The sequence below is a fragment of the Phoca vitulina genome, unplaced genomic scaffold (assembly GCF_004348235.1).
Source record: "Phoca vitulina isolate PV1807 unplaced genomic scaffold, GSC_HSeal_1.0 scaffold49, whole genome shotgun sequence".
Lineage (NCBI taxonomy): Eukaryota > Metazoa > Chordata > Mammalia > Carnivora > Phocidae > Phoca > Phoca vitulina.
The window spans coordinates 6,031,030-6,050,499 of record NW_022589752.1 but is presented as its reverse complement, the minus strand read 5'-3'; the positions used below and the strand labels follow the sequence as shown (position 1 = coordinate 6,050,499).

At 39.7% G+C, this 19,470-nt stretch overlaps 1 protein-coding gene across 1 annotated transcript in view; it reads left to right on the top strand.

The window, feature by feature from the left end:
• The first annotated feature begins 8,876 nt into the window (after positions 1–8,876).
• PTHLH (parathyroid hormone like hormone) overlaps positions 8,877–19,470 on the top strand; it is a 113,320-nt gene continuing 102,726 nt past the window's right edge. Inside the window, exon 1 of the mRNA XM_032432760.1 lies at positions 8,877–9,259. The gene's annotated coding sequence lies outside the window, so the exon portion shown is untranslated. The remainder of the gene's footprint in view (positions 9,260–19,470) is intronic.

The following is a 19,470-nucleotide window of genomic DNA, read 5'->3' as shown; positions in this document are numbered from 1 at the left end:
ACCAACACGAACAGGAGTTTGGGAGAAGTTGATTCCAACCCTCGAGGATGACTGTGAGGAGCTCAAGACTTCAGTGGAGGAAGTTACTGCAGGTGTGGTGGGAATAGCAAGAGAACTAGAATTGGAGACTGAAGTTGGGACTGAATTGCTGCAATCTCATGATAAAACTTTAATGGATGAGGAGTTGCTTCTTACGCATGAGCAGAGAAAGTGGTTTCCTGAGGTGGAATCTACTCCTGGCGAATATGCTGTGAAGACTGTTGAAATGACAAGAAGGATTTAGAATGGTAATCAACTTAATTGATAAAGGAGCCGTAGGGTTTGAGAGGATTGACTGCAATTCTGAAAGAAGTTCTGCTGTAGGTAAAATGCTATCACACGCTATCATGTGCTACAGACAAAAGTTTATGGAAGGAAAAGTCAATCAATGAGGCAAACTTCATCGTCTTATTTTAAGAAATTGCCACAGACACCCTGACCTTCAACAATCACCATCCTGATTAGTCAGCAACAATGAACATCAAGGCAAGACCCAGCAAAACGATTACAACTCTCTGAATGCTCAGTTGATGGTTAGCATTTTTTAGGAATAAAGCATTTTAATTAAGGTATATACCTTGTTTTCTCAGACACAGTGTTATTGCACAGTTAGTAGACTACAGTGGAGTGTGAACATAGCTTTTATATGCACGGAGAAACTAAAACATTCATTTGACTTGTTTTATTGTAATATTCATTTTATTGCAGTAGTCTGGAACCAAACCTGCAATATCTCCGAGGTATGGCTGTACATTTAAGTGATCTCTGAAGACATTTTGCAAATCACAATTGTTCAATTATTATCCTTCTGAGTCTTTCAGTAGTCTCCACCTCTGCTCTCACACTGAAGGTAGAAGGTGTAACTGTAAAGGGCCCAGATTAACTCAGATGGTAACTCTCAAAACCAATCCATAGGGATCTAGATTTTGTCTCTCTAAACCAGATCAAGAAATTTCTACACCAGTTTTACCACCTCTGGAGTGGGAAAAGGTAGATGACAGAAACAATAACACAAGTTCTGACAGTGCAAGGGCAGATAGGCTAAACTAATTAAAACAGGTACTTAGCAAACTCTAAAAATAAAAACTATGCTTTTTATTTTAAATGCCAATGATGGTTGGCGTTTCTATACAGGAAGGACTGTGGCTTGCATTTCATATTCATTTGGGACTACGATGCATTTGATTGAGCACCTGAAATGTGCAACGGGCACTATTCAGTAATACTGTCTGCACGTGGCACTAGCAATGCTTTGTGCGTGCTTGTCTTGTTCTCCTAAGCTCCTGGAAGACAAAGCCTGCTTTACCTTTCTTCCACATCCCTCTGCTCAGGAGATGCTTCTCTGAACTTGCATCAGACATTCTTACTCTTACAGTCCTGGGTACATTCTACTTGTAGTCCCTGTTCAAATGTGTAGCACAACACCAGACACAGAATCGTTTGTGTATCTGAAATGTGGTGGTTGTCTCATGAGCCACTGGTGCCCTGGAGCCTGGTCATATGAGCCATGGACCCCAACTGGGCGCCTCTCTTCCCAACTCTGTGTCCAGTGACCTCACATTGGTAGCTTCAGATAGGCCATGGGGGGAGCACTTACATGATGGAAACTGTCTAGTTGATTGTAAGCCCTCTGAATATAAGCACTTTGTCTCCTACTTCCTCTTTATTCCATCTAGTTTATAAACTGTTTTATATTTAGCAGCTCGTCTTTCATGTGAGAATTTTACTTTGAGCAACTATATTTATCTTTCTCAAAAATCCTTTTTAATTTATTAAAGAAAGTAATTATTCTTTACATGCCTTTTTATATTATGTTGGACATTATTTTTGGAAGGGAATTATTCCTTTACTTGGTTTATATAAAGAGTAGTTATCAAAAGAAGAAATGGTATTCTAATTTTGCCAAAAGTATTATTAAACAATTAGTAAAGACTCTAAAATTTCCTTTTTTTAATGACCAGGAAATTAAATTGTTGGTTTGTAAAATTAGAAAATAGGTTTATGTACTAGAAGGTTAACTCCATTGCATTAAAATTACCCGTTTGGGGAGCTCTATTACTTATCTGACAAAATAATTGCTATTTAAACAAAACGCATAATAATTTTTGTCTAAAATGGGCTTTGTGATTTTCAAATATGAACTTTCATTTTCCAGAACATGCGTTAGAGAGATTATGGTCTTTGGAAATTCGATTAACTGTTTAATGGGAAGAATGATGCCTCCTACTCTTTGGAAAGGCAGGACAATGCTATGCTTAGGAGGGGAGGCTCCAGGGCAAACTGCCAGGTTTCTAGCCCCAGATACTCCCTTCATAATCTGTGTGACCTTAGGAAAGTCACTTAAGTTCTCAGTACCTTGATTTCTTGATATGTAAATGGGGATGATAACAGAGCCTGTTTTGTTGGTTTATGATTTGGATTATATGTACAAATACTGTGTAAAACACTTGGAGCGATGCTCAGTACTCAGTAAGTGATAATACTCCTTCTCCTCCTCTTCCTCCTCCTCCTCCTCTTCCTCCTTCTTCTGATCTCCAAACACAGAATCTCACACATACTGGGTACTTAATAAACATGTCTGAGTTGGTTAATTAAATGATCATTTATGAGCATGGAGCAAAGGAACAAAGACTGAGTGCCTACCATGTACCAGGAATACAGTGGTGATGAACAAGGCAAACAAGATCTCTGACCTCATAAGGTTTACATTTTAGCTTTATATTGTTTAGTCCAAAATGTATAGGGAACTGGTCTTAGCGTTTAAGGATTGAAAGAAAGGTCTGAATTGTAAACTCCTTGGCAGCATGTATTAAGGGTTGTATTAAAGTAAGCATGAATGAAAGGATAAAAATTTGGCTCTATGAAACAGAGGCCCCAAATACCTGTTGCATAAAGAAAATAGAAAATTGTTTCTCATGTAACTGTCCAAAGGCAGGCAGTCCCAGTCTTCACAAGATTGTCCAAGGACTTGGGTTCTCTGCCTTACAGATCCACCATTGCTAGAGTGTTCTCTGTCTGCAAGGTCCTGGGTAGCTCCTCATCACATCCACATTCCAAGCAATGGGTGGGAGAAAGGAGGAAGAACATGTCCCCTCCATTAAGGGAGACATGTGTATGAAATTTTGTTCTTTGCTTCTGCGCATAACCCATTAGGTGGAACTTCACATAGCCACCCCATCTACAAGGGGGCAAAGGACAGATCTTGAGGGACAGTTGATAAGCTTGGCCACATTCCATCCCTTTGAACATGTTTGTATTATTCATTCTCCACAGAGAATACCCTCATCCCTTCCCAAGGAATACAATCCCTAAGCCTCATCCACTTCCTGCATCTAGGTCAAGATTGAGGATTCTCTGGATGAGATCAGCCCTCTACATCAAGGATCCTGATGTGGCTCTTTATAAAATGGTGGTCTATAATTAACAGACAAATCATCTGTCCCTGAATACCCAATATAAAAATTAAGGAGTAGGGACAGGATGACAGAAATAAAACTCCCACTGGAAAAGGGAAAATGAGAAGCACACAGCTGTCATCAATCTATGAGAATGATCAAGTCCTCTTGGAAAGGAACTGTGCAAACTCCTGTCCTGCTGATGGTGTGAGTCCTTCAGTCAACCCATCTGGCAGCTATGGCTTTAGCTCTCTGAGAGGATTTCTTTTGTCCCTTGTCTCCCATGGCTGCCTCTGGAGCAGACACTGGAGAGTATACTTCCTTAGGGCCACCACAACTTCCACACTCGACTTCTTGTCGATGTTGATTTATAGATCTAGAAGTCAGGCTGATTTGTCACCGGTTGTGGCAGGCTGGTTTTCTGGCTTCTCTGGCAATACAATTCCTTTATAATTGTAAGAATGCCTTCCAGACCCATTTGTTTCTGCTCAGCTGCATGTGTGAGTAATCACAGCAAAGGTTCTGGTCTTGATACAGATTTTAAGACTAAACGTTCTGGTCTTTACAAGGACCTCAGTGCCGCTTAGATTCCCCAAGGAAAGACTCCTTTGTAGTGGAGACTCTCTGCCACTTTTCTGCCCCACGTTGACAAGGGTGTTAAATTGTAGCCCACTCATCTGTCAAAAGAGGGTGATCCACTTAATCCTAGCCACAGGCTCAGCTCCTGGTTGTAGGGCCACAGTATTCCAAGCTATCCTTAGGTCCGCAAGGAAATGTTGACTCAGTCTGTGTGGGCCAAGAATGATCGATCACTCTTTCAACCCAACTCTACATCTAAGTCTGCTTCCTTTCACTAAGGTTCCATGCGTCCACCTGAGGGTGAAAGGTCACACCCAGGACTTTAGAAAGGAGTTCTTCTGTGGTACCTTGCCCAGAAACACATCTCCCCTGGCTCTGCCCAGCACCTAAGCTGCATGAACTGGGGAAATAACTGACCTGGAATAAAGATTTTGCCACTTAATCTCTTGAGACTTTAAGGAAACAGCTTCACTTCTTTAGGAATAGTTTCTTCATCTTTAAAATAACAAGTTTGACTAGAGCCTCCATATCCCTACAATTCTTTTGTTCTACAGTTTTTATAAATGTATATGAGTATATACATATACATACACACACACGCATATGTATTATGTGTGTGTGTCTATATATACGTACACATATATATGTATATATATTTCTTGGCTGTGATGTCATTCTAGTGTCCTTCTTCTATGATTAGATATTCCTCCCTAAGTTACCAAACCTTAAATGTTAAGGGGCTGCCAAAATACTTTAATTGTCCCTGCTTATTTCTATAAGGCATTTTGAATAGGTTATGCAAATTTAGCCAGCCTTTTATGAGTTGTAGTACATTTTAACAGAATTCTTCTGGTTAATTTTACCATAAAATTTCAGGGAAAATTCCATGTAGCAAAAATACTAAGGCATTGGTAATCATACATGGGTTCATTTTCAAATTCTGCCATTTAAGCTGTGTAGTCTTGGGCAAGTTACTAAAAATATATAGTTGCTCACATTAAGAATTCAAACACATTCTGCTGCATACTCCCTTCCCTCCCTGCTCCTTGATGATCTTTCAAGCAGAGTTCATAACATTTAGATTACTTTTTTGCTAATACAAAAACTTAATTTCATTAATTAGAACTCACTTTTTTAGACAGCAAAAAGTCTTGTTAAATCTAAATTAAAATTTCAATTTCCAAGTGGCCTGAGATGTGGCTTGGTGATCTGCATTGGATAAGGTATCATGGTCTTTTCTTTCCCTCTTCATCTACTGTCCTTCTAGGGTCAGGGAAGAGGAAGAGGAGCACAGAGAAATACAAATAAAAGTATATATTTTAACCTAACTGGTCCTGATATTGTAGTTCCTTCAGAGTGAACACTAGTGCTGACTGGCTGGCTATCATGGGCATTCAGACACTGGTTCTTTCATGGGGCAGAGATATAGATTCTTCATGGGACTCCACAGCCATAGTTCACATAATTAGTGAACTTTCCAGCCCACTCCTGTCACCTTCTCGTTGACCTTGGCCATATACCTCCAGTCTCCCAATGTTGACAGTCCTCCCCCAGGGCTGAGTATATTAAGATGATCAAAACCTATCCAGCTTTCAAGGCATCCACTGGACCCACAGGAAGCTCACGGGTCCTCAACACATGAAACTGTGTCTTTCCTCACCCTACCAATGAGGGCTGCTCCTTAAGAATCCACCAGGGAAATGATCCAGTAATTGCACCACTGGGTATTTACCCAAAAAATACAAAAACACTAATTCAAAGGGACACATGCACCTCTATGTTTATAGCAGTGTTATTTACAATAGCCAAACTATGGAAGCAACTGAAGTGCCCATCAATAGATGAATGGATAAAGAAGAGGTGATATGTATACATGTGTGTGTATATATATGTATATATACACACACACACACACACAAAATATTATTTAGCCATAAAAAGGAATGAAACCTTGCCATTTTCAATGACACAGATGAGGCTAGAGAGTATTATGCTAAGCGAAAAAAAGCCAGAGAAATACAAATAATATATGGTTTCACTCATATGTGGAATTTAAGAAACAAAACAAAAGAGCAAAGGAAAAAGAGAGAGAGAGACAAACCAAGAAACATACTCTTAACTATAGAGAACCACCAATGGTTACCAGAGAGGAGTGGAGTGGGAGATGGGTGAAATAGGTGAAGGCGATTAAGGAGTGCACTTCTCGTGATGAGAACTGGGTGATGTATGGAATTGTTGAATCTCTGTATTGTCCACCTGAAACTAACATTAACACTGTATGTTAACTATACTGGAATTAAAAAAAAAAAAAAAAAAGAATCCACTGGGGAAGAAGCAAGCATGAATCTCTCTGTTCACCAGGTTGTCAGACTTCCCAGAATCTTCTCTTCACACTCTGATCCGGGGCCAATGCCAGAACAACCTACAGATGCCCCGGCATAGCAAGCCTCCAGGTGAGGTAAAGGTCCCAGTCTCCTTTCAGGGAGCTCACACTGTTTAAAGCCAATTACTTGTTTTAGGGAAATATCACAGCTCTACCCACTAGATTGAAAACATACTAATTCTTAAAAAAAAAGAAGATGGAGGAGGAGGAGGAAAAGAAGAAGAAGAAAGAATAGAAAAGAAAAAAGAAAACATACTAATCCTGTGAATTCTCCACTTCAAAGTATTCTTGAATTTCTAGTCTTTTCTCTGCGTAAGTGGCGATAGGGGGTGATAGAATCAGGACCACATACGTCAGTAAGTCCTATAGAAATGTATCTAGGAGCTCCTCTTTAAAATATCGGGGTACTTTTCAGCTAGTATTCCCAACTTTAGCCAAAACCTGAGATAATAAAGTCTCATTCAACATTCCTGTTACCAAAAGGAATGATGATGATGATGATGATGATGGTGGTGGTGATAATCATATTAGCTAACATTTAGAACTATGCACCAGGCATTATTCTAAGCACTTTAAGTTTATTAATATTCAACTCTCTAACAACCACATAAGGTTCTGTCTCCATGTACAGATGCAGTAACTGGGGCACAGAAAACTTGAAGAACTTGCCTGAGTGAGTTAGCACCACTAGTAAGCGGCAGATCTGGGATTCAAAGGCAGGCAGCCTAGCCGTACGGTTTATACCCTTAACCACGACATTTTCCTGATTCTTCCTGTTAAGAGATTTGGACTTTATCCTGAGGGTGATGGGAAAGAACTAGATTTTTTCTCCCTTCACCTATAAAATGAAGATAAAGAAACCTACCCTCTACAGTGATTTGGAAGATGAGATAATATAGATGAAGACTCTAGAACCAGCCCTGAGGGGTAGTGGGAACTTGATAATAAATGATAATAAGTATCATTAGTTTTCCCTTTCTATATGAGATAGTACCAAGTCAGGACAGAACAATCCAAGAACATCCAGAACCGTCATTCCTATTAGAAGTAAGGGAGCACTACTCCCCACCCCCAAATCCCCAGATCAGCTAGCAGAGATATTGAGCCCCACACATGATTCCCCTCTATAAACACCAAAGGAGGAAAAAGTACAAAATCAAAATACATCCAGCCATGACCATATGCAATAGTTTCTTTCCTGTTTGGTTTATTCCTTTGAAGACAGAGCCAAAGAATCAGAGACAAGTTTGAGAAACTGAGACTGCGTCTAAGCTCTCTGATCCTCTTGATGAAGTGCCCAGCCGAATCTGGATGGGGCAACGACGGAAAAAAGACCCCAAGTTTCATCTTCTCTGGCAGGCAAAGTGTCAAAATTAGTCCCAGACAAAGCACTACGTGAAAACACCAGCATGACGTAAATCCCCTCCAGGGATTGAGTTGACCATGAGCATTAGAGAATTGCAGTTCGAGGCCAGTGATACCTGTATAAACCAATGGGTTTGGGTTTCTATAAAGCCAGGGTATTAGGGAGAGACTTGATTACCTGTGGCTTAGTCTGAATTAAAAGGCAAGGCAATTACACAAAAGCTCTCATTTAACTTTTAAGTAGGATTAGGCCCACACTAACTTTATGACACTAGGTTGCTAAAAACAAATGGCAGTTTCTCACATGCCCTAGGAAAGAATTGGGGCTCATATAATTTTTCCAAGTTATGGGGCATTGTGCCCAAGACAAGCAGATAGAAAGTGCCTAGAACCAAATGTACCCTGTCTTACGGCTCAAACCAAGTGACAAGAGAACAGTAGTTTCATTTTTATTTTTCCACTCACACAGAAAGGCAGCGTGGTGTCAAGGGAAACATCAGGTTTTAGTCCTGCCTCTGCTACATGAGCCCCGTGTCTTCGGAAAGAAAGAAAATCACGAACTCCTTTTTGTCTCCCTTTCCTCATCTGTCCATGGGATGCTGGGCTCTAAAACTCTGAGTTCCTCAGTCTTCTTAGAAATGTGATTATTATGACTCCAATACAGTTGGGATTCATGACCAAGGAACAATGTAAAGGGTAGGGCTAAGGAGATGGAAAGACAACTGGAAAAGTAAGCATCTTCAAACTTCTGATAAAGGCTTCCTTTCCCTTTGTAACTTGATAGACCTCAGGAAGCTCTCCGGCTCCCACGGGGAATGGATGGAGGGTGTGTGCACGGAAAGTTACCCAGGCCACTTAAATGTTTTCCCAGAACTCATGGAGCGTCCACGCAGCCCTGCTTGGGGGATGCTGCAGTCTCTCTCACAAATACATATAACTTTCTTAGCACATACACAAATATTACATTCTTGATTTCTCTAGCATCCAGAAAAATTCAAGACCTGAAGATGGATTCAAAATCAAACCCAGATTAAACTAATATTTGGGAATCAAGTAGCTCTACCTGGGCTGATACTGCTTCTGGTGGGCACTCAAACAGCTTTTGGGGTGCCAGAGACAGCTCACCAGGAGTGCATTAAAAAATAAATTAATGCACTGGCTTTGCACAGAGTCCGTAAACCACAATCTCTCTCTGTGAGGAAATAGACTTCCCGTCTGCTATTTTTTTATGTGCCCAATTAAGTGCAGATTTTTGGCTGCGTGAGCAACATAACTGCAGCATTTTTTCCAGAAAAACCAAGAAATGAACTAAAAAACTAAACAAGAAAAAGTCTTATAAGAAGATGGTCTGATAAGTGCTGGGAGATCATGTTTTTTTTCTCATTTTATACCTGATATCTTCTAACCTGGATAAAACCAACCTCGGGCAGAGCGACTTTAGATCACATTTCTAATGTGCTGGCAGCTCCCCATCCCGGAGGGATTTTCACTGAGTAAGGTGAGTACATTTCAAGGCCTTATATGGAATAAAATAGCAGGGTGGTTCAACGAGTTGGGTGTCTGAGAATTAAAAATCAAAGTTAACCAAGATTCTTTGATGAAAACTAGGGGCTAGATGACTTGGTTCAAAAGAAATAAAAACCTGCCTGAAACCTAATTACCAAAATAAAAGTGAACTCGAATATGCGAGGTCTGAAAGGGTTCATAGATGTTAATTTTAGTGCTGAGTTACACACACCTGGGCACGTCGTGGCTTGGGCCAAAGGCGAGAATGCTAGAATCCTGTGAGAAAGGCTGTGTATATCAGCACCAGGGAAGGAACCGAGCTTCACTGATATTCTCTCTGCCACCTCAGAGGGACCCGAAAAGCTTTAAGTAAGCTTACGTACACTCCTCAAATCTGGACAGAAGTTCAAGTGATCTCAACGAGGTCAAGCTTTTTTCTCTAAGTAGTCACTGAGGAAAGGGCCTCTGTGCTAGGGCTGAAATCGGCACCGGTTTTGAAGACATAAACAGTTTGGCAGCATCTAGTGTGAGCGTTTCTTTGTTCGCTTTGTAGAAGTAAAGGGCAACAGCAATGTTTTTAGGGAGAAGCCCAAACCAGCTGGAAATATCTTTGCTCTTGGGTGAGGGCTGCTACATCCTGCCCCAAGCACCTCCTCCAGGTAAATGGATTTGATATTTTCTGAGCTTTTGGCTTCTCTGCTCCGGGTTACCACATTGCTGAATTTGTCTTAGTATCAAGATACAGGATACGATAAAGGTTTAATTTTGCTTAGTCTTTCTGCTCTGGGTGAAAAGTAGTTAAGAGTTTCGTCCATACCTCTCTGGATCTACTCTGCAGCCTAGTTGTAACTCCACCAAATACCCCCAAATCTTCCTGTTAGCTTGGGCAAACTGCTTAATCTCCTACCTTTCATTTTCTTCATCCATTAAATGTGTTTGGAAATGTACGTTGTACTGACTCCACACTGACGTGAGGATGGCGCAGCAGACAACACAGCCAAAAATGATCCGAGAGCCTCCAGAAAAGAACATTAGGAGCCTTTACATGTATAACATTCAGCCTCACAGTAAATCCAAACCACAATTGTTGTTTTCAAAATAAAGATTATAAATAGGGAAGCAAAATAAAAACATGTGCTTCAGTGTACACTGGTATGTGAATTCAGTGCGTTCGTAGGTTCATTTGTTGACTTAGAAGAAGGGGAGGGGGGAAGAAGCCTGTCTACGAGCTGTGGTGTCAATAGATGGGTTTGTAATTAATGGGCCGTGGCAGTTCTGATAATGTTACTGCATGTTTATATATCAATGTACTTTGCTCTACTTCTGGTCATGTAAAGGTCCAGGATCAGCCCTGGTTTGAGTCCTGGTTTGAGATGTAAATGTTCTCGAACGTGAAATAAGCTTGTTAAACTTCGAATCACACCCTCTCAGGAGTCTGCATGCTTTGTGAACCACTACATAGCTGTTCAAAAAGTGCCCTCCTAATGAGGCCAATTCTGACTAATGCATATTCCAAGAATAATACTTGACCAAAATTGAATGCAATTCTCTTGTACTTATTATAATTTTCTATGACAGAGAGCAGAGGCTAAATTCGGTGAAAGTATTGTTTTTCTTCTAAACTTGGGTCTGCCAAAATTTGTTTTTATTTCTACCCACCCCACCCCCCAACTCCTACCCTCCAGTCATCCCTTTTGGAATGATGTAGTGATCCCAGCCAACTGGGAAACTTGCTGGCAACTGTGGAGGGCCCGTTTTCACCACTTTCCTTCACCCCTTCAATAGTTTTTTGGTATGGAATGGAAATATTCCCAAATGGAAGACTCATTAACAGCAGCAATGTCAAGAGCAGCCTTGAAATGAAGCATCTGATATCCCATATGTATAGTGTACTTATCATGCAGACAATGTAAAAGCCATTTGAGGTCTGTAACTTCCTTTTCTACACAGAAGGAAATGTGGCAGCGAATCAAATTGATACAGGAATTTTAAATATGTGTGGTCGCACAAAGTTAGAGAAGATTATAAATTCAGCATTAGAAACCAAAAGAAAAAAAATAAGCCACAGGTAGCATTCTCATATTATATTTGTTTGAGCTGTCAGGACAAAATACTAGAGAGAAATATTTTTATGACATGGAAACCAAGATCTGCCTTCCAAAATTATTTTCCACTAACTTAAAGCTATGTATCATTGTGCAAACCTAAAGACTCCGACCCTTACAGAATTAAATATTTATCTTACAACTGGCGAAAGGATACCTATCTCAAATGTGCATGCATGCATGGTAGTGGTGGGGTCTAGTCCCTGTGATAATGGTCTGGGAAGCAAGACCCACCTTCTAATCTGCAGGATCACATTGTTTTGCCACAAATTTAGGATTGATTCAGGACAGATGCCAAAATCCCTCATTTCCTCAGGTACAGAGGGAGAAAGGAACCTGTAACAAGGCAGGCTACTCTCGATAACTTTAGTAAGAGTGTTTTACCTTTCCCTTTTTTTATTCTAAGAGGATAGTGAAGATGCCAGCTCTCTTTTTTGAATTAAAGGGGATGTGAGGTTCTAGGGAAGGGTGTGCTTTCAGTGGGATGGACCACATGTCTTCACAGGTCTTGAGTAGGTTTACTTTGGTTTACCTTGAGAACAAGGCCTACATTCTAGACTCCAAATACACAATACACCTCACTCTGTGTGTGTGCTGTGTTTTCTTGTTTGTTTTTAAAGACATGAGAATGGATAATAGAGTTCAATGGAACCAGTGATATGGGGATTCAATCCAAAGCTCCCTGCCTGCTTTCCCCATGATCCTTAATCATGTCTCTAAAAGGTCTCCTGAAGCAAATCTTTAAATTTTAAAAACATTCCTGTGAAGTTATATAGACATTGCCATATGCTCAACCTATTATTACTATTGGACTTCTCTTCCCAGACATGGAGAATAAAGCAGGTGTCTACTCTTTCCTCTTCTGCTTTATCTTCCCTTTACAGGGCTTACTGATGCAAGTACCAGAGTACAAATGTCTGCTGACACTGTCCCCCACCCCAGCATGTGCCCACAGGAGAAGCATTGAAGACTAGTAAAAATGTGCCATCTGCTTGCCATGGCCGCTGGCCCACACAACTTGTCCTGATGCCTTGGGAAGGCTCTCTGGTCTACTCCGGATTTAGGGAACATGCAGTACCACGGGCCATTCAGCGCTGTGACACCCAGGACACCAGGGCAGAATATTTAGAGATTATTCAAACATGGAGACTATTGTTGGCAGTAGTGTTAGGGATGGTACCTGTGGTCCACAAATATTTATCAACAAGGGGAGACTGATGACAGCTCACCTTTACTCAGGGCCTTATACCTTACACGGTACTTTCTCAGTATTTATTTAATCTTCACAATTTATCTGGGATGTATTATTTTCTGTATTATTCAAATAAGAAAACCAGGCACTGAGTAATTAATTCATTCAACAAAAATGTATTGAGAACGTACTATTTGTGAGATGCTGTTCTAGGCACTGGAGATAAGACAGTAAGCAGAACAGACAAAATTCCTGCTCTGAGGGAATTTGCATTCTAGTTGGTGGGGAGAAAAGAGATAGACAATAAACAAATAAATAGGTGAAATATAAAGCATGTCAGATGGAGACAAATGTTGTGGAGAAAAAAAATATGATTGAGAACAATAATTAGAATGTACCAGTAGGCAAGAGGGCAGGGTTTCTATTTTACATAGGGCAGTCAGAAAATGCCTTGTTGAGAAGGTGATATTTGAGCAGATAGCTGCAAGAGGTAAAAGAGCTGGTCAGATGGGTATCTGGTGCACGGGCATTACTGGCAGAGGAAGGAACAAGTGCAAAGGCCCTGAGGCAGGAGCATACTTAGCTTGATCGAGGAAATGCCAAGAGGCATTCATGGCTTGTGTGGAATGAACAAGCCTGGGAGTAGTGGAACATGCAGTAAAAAATGTAACAAAGAATCCCATCAGTGTGGAGACTTGGCTTTTATTCTGAATGAGAGGACAAGCCCAGGTGCTATTCACAATGTTTAACAGCAGATACAACACAGACAGCAACCCATCAGCACGGATATCTGGCCAGAACATGGAAGCAGCATCCCAGAGGCCCCCCTGAAGTGCAAGCATTACCCCTGAGTTGGTGCATTGTGGGGAGATCCCCTTGTGAATTGAAAGGGAATATCAGGGAAAGGGGACTTTGGGGAAGGACTATCTACCAATAGAGATGGAAGGATTTCAATATTTTAACAACTGGCACCTAGTTCCAGTATGAGCCAGGTGGAGATCAGCCTTAACAAGAAATCATGGCTATGTCTGAGTGGAGAAGTGACATCATCAGACTCACTTTTTTAAGGATTCTCTCTCTCTCGAATAGACCCTAAACAAGCAAGGACAGAATAGGGAGACCAGTTAGGTGGCCATTGCAGTAATTAGGTGAGAGGTGGTGGTGTCTTGGACAATGGTGGCAGTGGGGGAAGTGGTCCACGGTATCAGACTGGGAATATATTTTTAAGGCAGAGTCAAGAGGACTTGCTGATGTATTGGATCTGAGGTGACAGAGAAAGCGTTAAGCAGGACAGAAGGAACTAGAAGATGCAGGTTGCCATTGACTGGGATAAGAACTGGAGGTAGAGCAGGATGGGGAAAAAGATCAACAACTTGATTGTAGACACTGGAAGTTTGAGATGCGTTTATTGAGCACCCACTGAGCACCAGCACAACAGCTCTGGGAGCTAAGTACTATGTTATTATCTTCGTTTTTTAGCTGGGACAGCTGTGGCTCAGAGAGTTGAGGTGACCTACCCCTAGTCACACAGCAAGTAAACAGCACATCAAGGGCTCAAACCTGGTTTTTCAATTCCGAGTTGTATGCTTTTCTTAGGACATCACCATGGCTGAGAGAGTCAAACGGTGCTACCAAAGTAGATCACTGATAAGAATCTACTTTTCTGTGACCCACTGTAAGGCAAAAAGTTCAATAAAAACTTTCCAACTCTAAGATTTAGAGAATCTGTTGTAAAAGAGGAGAAGAGTTTAATCTTAAATTCACTTGAAAAACCAAAAGGTTTTTTTCCTTAAAAAATAAAACAAAACTGAGGTGAGCCTAAGGCCAGCATGCTGATTGCATCAGAGAGACAAAGATGAAAAGAGGAGAGAGGAAAACGGGCATGAGCCCTAAATCAGCACGTTAAAGGGGCTGGCCTGTGAGGCTTGTATTATCAGACATTAGTCAGAGAGGGACGTTCTTTTGCTGGCGTAGAAGAAATCTGAAATAACACATTAATTTTAGGTCCTTTGATATTTTTTCCTGGAGATGTTTTGTTTTGATACATCTGACAACAGCAAAAGAGAAAACCTCAGAATACAGACATAATAAAAACAGTCGATGATCCATAGTCACTGAACGTAAGTTCCACGGTCTTTGTCTTGCTCAGGGCAAATCGGCAGCTCGCTAGGAAGCAAGCTACAAGGCATCCTGGAGGATTTAAAGAGCAAGACTAAATGTTTTAAAGTTCTAGTGTCAGGACGTCCCCCTTCAATTAATGGCTTTGAGACCTGATAAAACTCAGATGTTTTTGAGAAGGGTACTGATTTACAATTAACCAGGAGATCACTGAGCTTGTTTTTACCAACACAAAAACCCAATGGCACAGCATGGGAAGTTCTTTCACTGTTTGCCAGAGGGCTGGCTTCCCGTGGTACAGAAAGCATGGTATCATCGTTTGGGTAAAGAAATGAAGAAGGAAACTGGGTTGTGCACTTACCCATTCAACCAGAACTTGTCCAAACCAAGTAACATAACTATAAAAACTGAGACCTGATAGGGGGAGTTGGGAGATGGTATAAGATAAATAGAGTCCTCATCTTTTATAATGCAGAGTCAAAGATATATAAAACTGATAAATCAATATGAAGGCAATCATCAGAAGAAATACAACCAGGAATTGTTTGGTGGTTTGGGGGGCATGGGAATGAGAAAAGGGCTAAGGAAGTGGGGATAAACACCTTGTATTTCATACTCTTCTTTACTGCTTGCCTTTAAAAAATGCATGGATATATATTTCATTTAAAATTTTAAATTGGGGACACCTGGATGGCTCCTTCAGTTAAGCGTCCAACTCTTGATTTTGGCTCAGGTCATGATCTCAAGGTCAGGAGACTGAGCCCAGCATCAGGTTCCACACTCAGCATGGAGTCTACTAGAGATTCTCTCTCTCCCTCTCCTTTGCCCTTGCACCTGCTCTCTCTCTCTCTGATAAATAAATCTTTAAAAAAATAAAATAAAATTTTATATTGAATAAATATATTAAAATTTTATTTACATGAACAAGCATCTGGGGATAGATGGTGAATAAGATATACATATTCCCTGCTGTCATGAAAACTTTTGATTGAACACCCCAAAGTAGAGAAAGAGTGAGAAATCTGAAGCACAACAAAGGAAAAATTGAAGTAGAATTTTATTTTCCCTTTTGGAGGGAAACCTACATCTCTTTTCTGCTAGTGCCTCATTCCTCTGCCTTGGATTAAATTATAATGAAGGAAGGACATAGTACGCTCCCAACTGGTACACACTTAGCTATAAAAAGCAAGCTCTACACGTTCCTCCCCTATTCTTTCTCTTGCCTCCAAGAAACTTCAAGAGTTCCTTTCCTCAGTAGGAATTTAACCACCCACACAAAAAGGTGTGTAGGATGAGTGGGAAATACAGCAGGGGAAGCCGGTTCTTTCTTACATTTCCCTCTGATTCTAGAACTCTGACATGGCTCTAGCACTTGCTCACCAGACTCCCCAACTGGATCATAAGGAAGATGCTTCCAAAAATAAATTGCCAGAAGCAAAAGAGTTAATAAACTTAAATATGCTAAAGGTGACTCATTCACAGAACTTCAGACTTCAAACATGGAATCATTAAAACTATTAGCGTTTCTCTGAGTTCTGTCCCACAAAAGCTGGGGATGTCAGGTTACCTTTGTTTTAATAGCTTGGGTAACTCTTTCTTCACATAATTGGCTTCAGTGTATCAAGACTTTTTTCTGGGGCTACATGAAGGATTCCTGATTTGGCTAGTTAGAAAAACCTTTTCAATGTAGTGGCCCACAGTCATTACAAACCCAGGATAATCATCTTAATTTTGCAATTAGAACTCAGGCTTTTTGCTGATGGTAACACTAGTTTACATTTGCACTCAAGCATTCATGCTCTGCATTCAACAAAATCTAATTTGTGCCTATCGTGTGCCAAAAGTATAATAGGCATAAGGATTGAGAATGAAATAACAAGTCCATGTTCTTAGGAAGTACATAGTCTAGCTTACACCAAAATAAACTTTAGAACACTTGCTGTCATGAGCACCAGGTGTTGTATGGAAGAGAAAAAAATAAACTTTAGTAAGTGCTTTAATAAAGTTGTAATGGGGATAATATTATTGCCTCTTTCCTCATACGTAAGCCCATCTACATTGTTTCCCACCAACCTTTACAGATTAGGGAGAGGAGAAGGATGAGATGCCATCTAGAGATGGATATGCTGTAGGAAAAGGCCCTTTAATAAAGGAAAATAAAGCAGAAATCTATCCAGCTTGAAGGATTGTGAGAAGTAATGAGTAAGTAAGAAGTCAGACTCACATATTTACATTTCACCCCTATCTCCTACTTTGAAAGAAAGAGCTTGGTTTGGGTGGAATATATAGAAATATGAATATAGGTATAAGAATATTAGGGATAAAAGTGGCCTGGGAATATTGCACATTTCTAAGAGAAGCCAGCATTCAGTCTAAAGACGAACTCTGATATACTGCCATCAACACACTACTGTAATTCTTCTTCCTAGGCTTCCCCAAAGGGGCCACAGCCACTTATCCTGGTGCCTATATTGAAGAAGGGAAAATAATCACTTTTTAAAGAAATTACTTGACATTGACTCTGAACTGACACTAATTCTTTAGAGCCAAAAACACCGGCTCACCATTAGAGTAGGTGCTAGTAGAGGTCAGGTCATCAGTGTAATTTTAGCCTCGGTTTGTCTCACAATGGGCCAGTGGGTCTCCAAAACTACTTCATGGTTATTTTCAAAATTTCAGAAGGCATGGTTGAAATATATAACCTCAGCAACTGGTAGAACCCCCCACATTTGTTCTCTGACCTATGGAGTAAGGGTTATTATGGTAAGAAAAGCCAGGTGGAAACCCCTAAAACTTTTCCCATACCCACCAAAATATTAACTGAAAACAACACCACATTCCTAGAAGAACTGTAGAAATTTGTGCCATCATCAAGGACTTGAATGATATGTAAGTGGTGATTCCTAACACATCCCTATTCAAATAACCTCTTAAGCCTGTGTATAAGACAGATGGATTCTGAAGAATGACAGTGCATGATCATAAACTTAATCAAGTGGTGACTCAAACTGCACTTGCTGTTATAAATGTAGTCTCCTTACTGGAACAAATCAACATGTTCTCTGGCATCTGGTATACAGTTATTAAGCTGGTGAACATTTATTTGTTTGGTTGGTTTTTGTATTGCCTTGTTTTGAGCTTGTTAGTAAAGACCCCCCAGAAGCTTCTTGCTTTCAACTTCAAAGTTCAGCTTGAAGGATCACAATATACATTCATTATCCTACAGCTGTTCAGGGCTTTATTAATTCTATATACTCAATCATGTTCCAGTGCTGAATTTTATCAAATGTCTAAAGGAGAAATAATAACAATCTTACGCAAACTCTTTTAGAAAACAGAAGTGGAGGGAACACCTCCCTACCTATTGTATGAGGCCAGAATTCTCTGATATCAAAACCAAAGTCATTATAAGAAATTAAAGTCTGATATTCCCCATGAACATAAACAAAAAGTTTCTTAACCAATTATTAATAAATTAAGCTAGTAATATTAAAAAAGGATAATACATCATGACCAATTGGGGCTATATCTCAAGAATACAAGGTTGGTTTAACTTTTGAAACATCAATCAGTATAATTTACCATATTAACAGAATAAAGGACATACAGAGGGTTATTTGAAAAGAAATGCAATATCCATTCATGATAATAACTCTCAGGAAGTTAGGAGTAAAAGTCAACTTCTTCCATCTGATAAAAGGCATCTACAAAAAAACTACTGCTAACATTATAACAATGGTAAAAGAATAGATGCTTTCCCCATCAGGAACAAAACAAGAATGTACATTCTCACCATTACCATTCAGCACTGCATTGGAGGTCCTAGCCATGCAGTAAGGCAAGAAAAGTGAATTAAAAGTCAAAAATACTGGAAAGGAAGTAAAAAAAAGTCTCCATTTGATGGATGTATGTATATGATATGTATATGATGTATGTATATGAATCATGATCTACATGATTGTATATGTAGAAATCATAAGGAGTTTTTAAAAAGTTACAAATGATTTTATCAAGATTTCAGTATACAAAGTCAATTACAAAAACTAACCATATTCCTCTATACTAATAGTAAAGAAATTAATTAAATATAGAATTAAAATAACAATATTATTGGGACCCCTGGGTGGTACAGTCAGTTAAGCATCTGACTCTTGGTTTTGGCTCCCAGTCATGATCTCAAAGTTTTGAGACTGAGCCCTACATGGGCTCTGAGCTCAGTGAGGAGTCTGCTAAAGTTTTTCTCTCTCTCTCCTGCCCCTCCTCTCCCTCTCTCAAGTAAATGAATAAATCTTAAAAATAAATAAAATAACAATATTACTTATGATAGCATCCAAAATGTTAAATACTTAAAATATATTTAACAAAATAGATTCATTGCATACTGAAAACTGTAAAAAAAAATTTTTTTTCAAGAGAAATAGTAAATGGGGAGATATATCAAGTTCATGAATTGGAAGACAATATTACTAAGATGTTATTCTCTCCAAATGAATTTTTCAGACATAATGTAATCCCAATCAAAACCCCAAATAGAAGGCTTTCTCTTTTTTTGTAGATATTAACAATCTGGTTCTAAAATGTATAGAAAATTCAGAAGAACCTGTTATCAGCCAAAGCCATTTTGTAAAAGGAGAATAAAGTTGGAGGACTCGCTCTGATTTCAAGATTTAGTATGTAGCTAAAGCAATCAGGAAAGTGTGGTATTGTCATATGTTTAGATACAATAAATAGGTCAATGAGACTGAATAAAAAGTCCAGAAATGGATCCAAATTTTATGGCAAATTGTT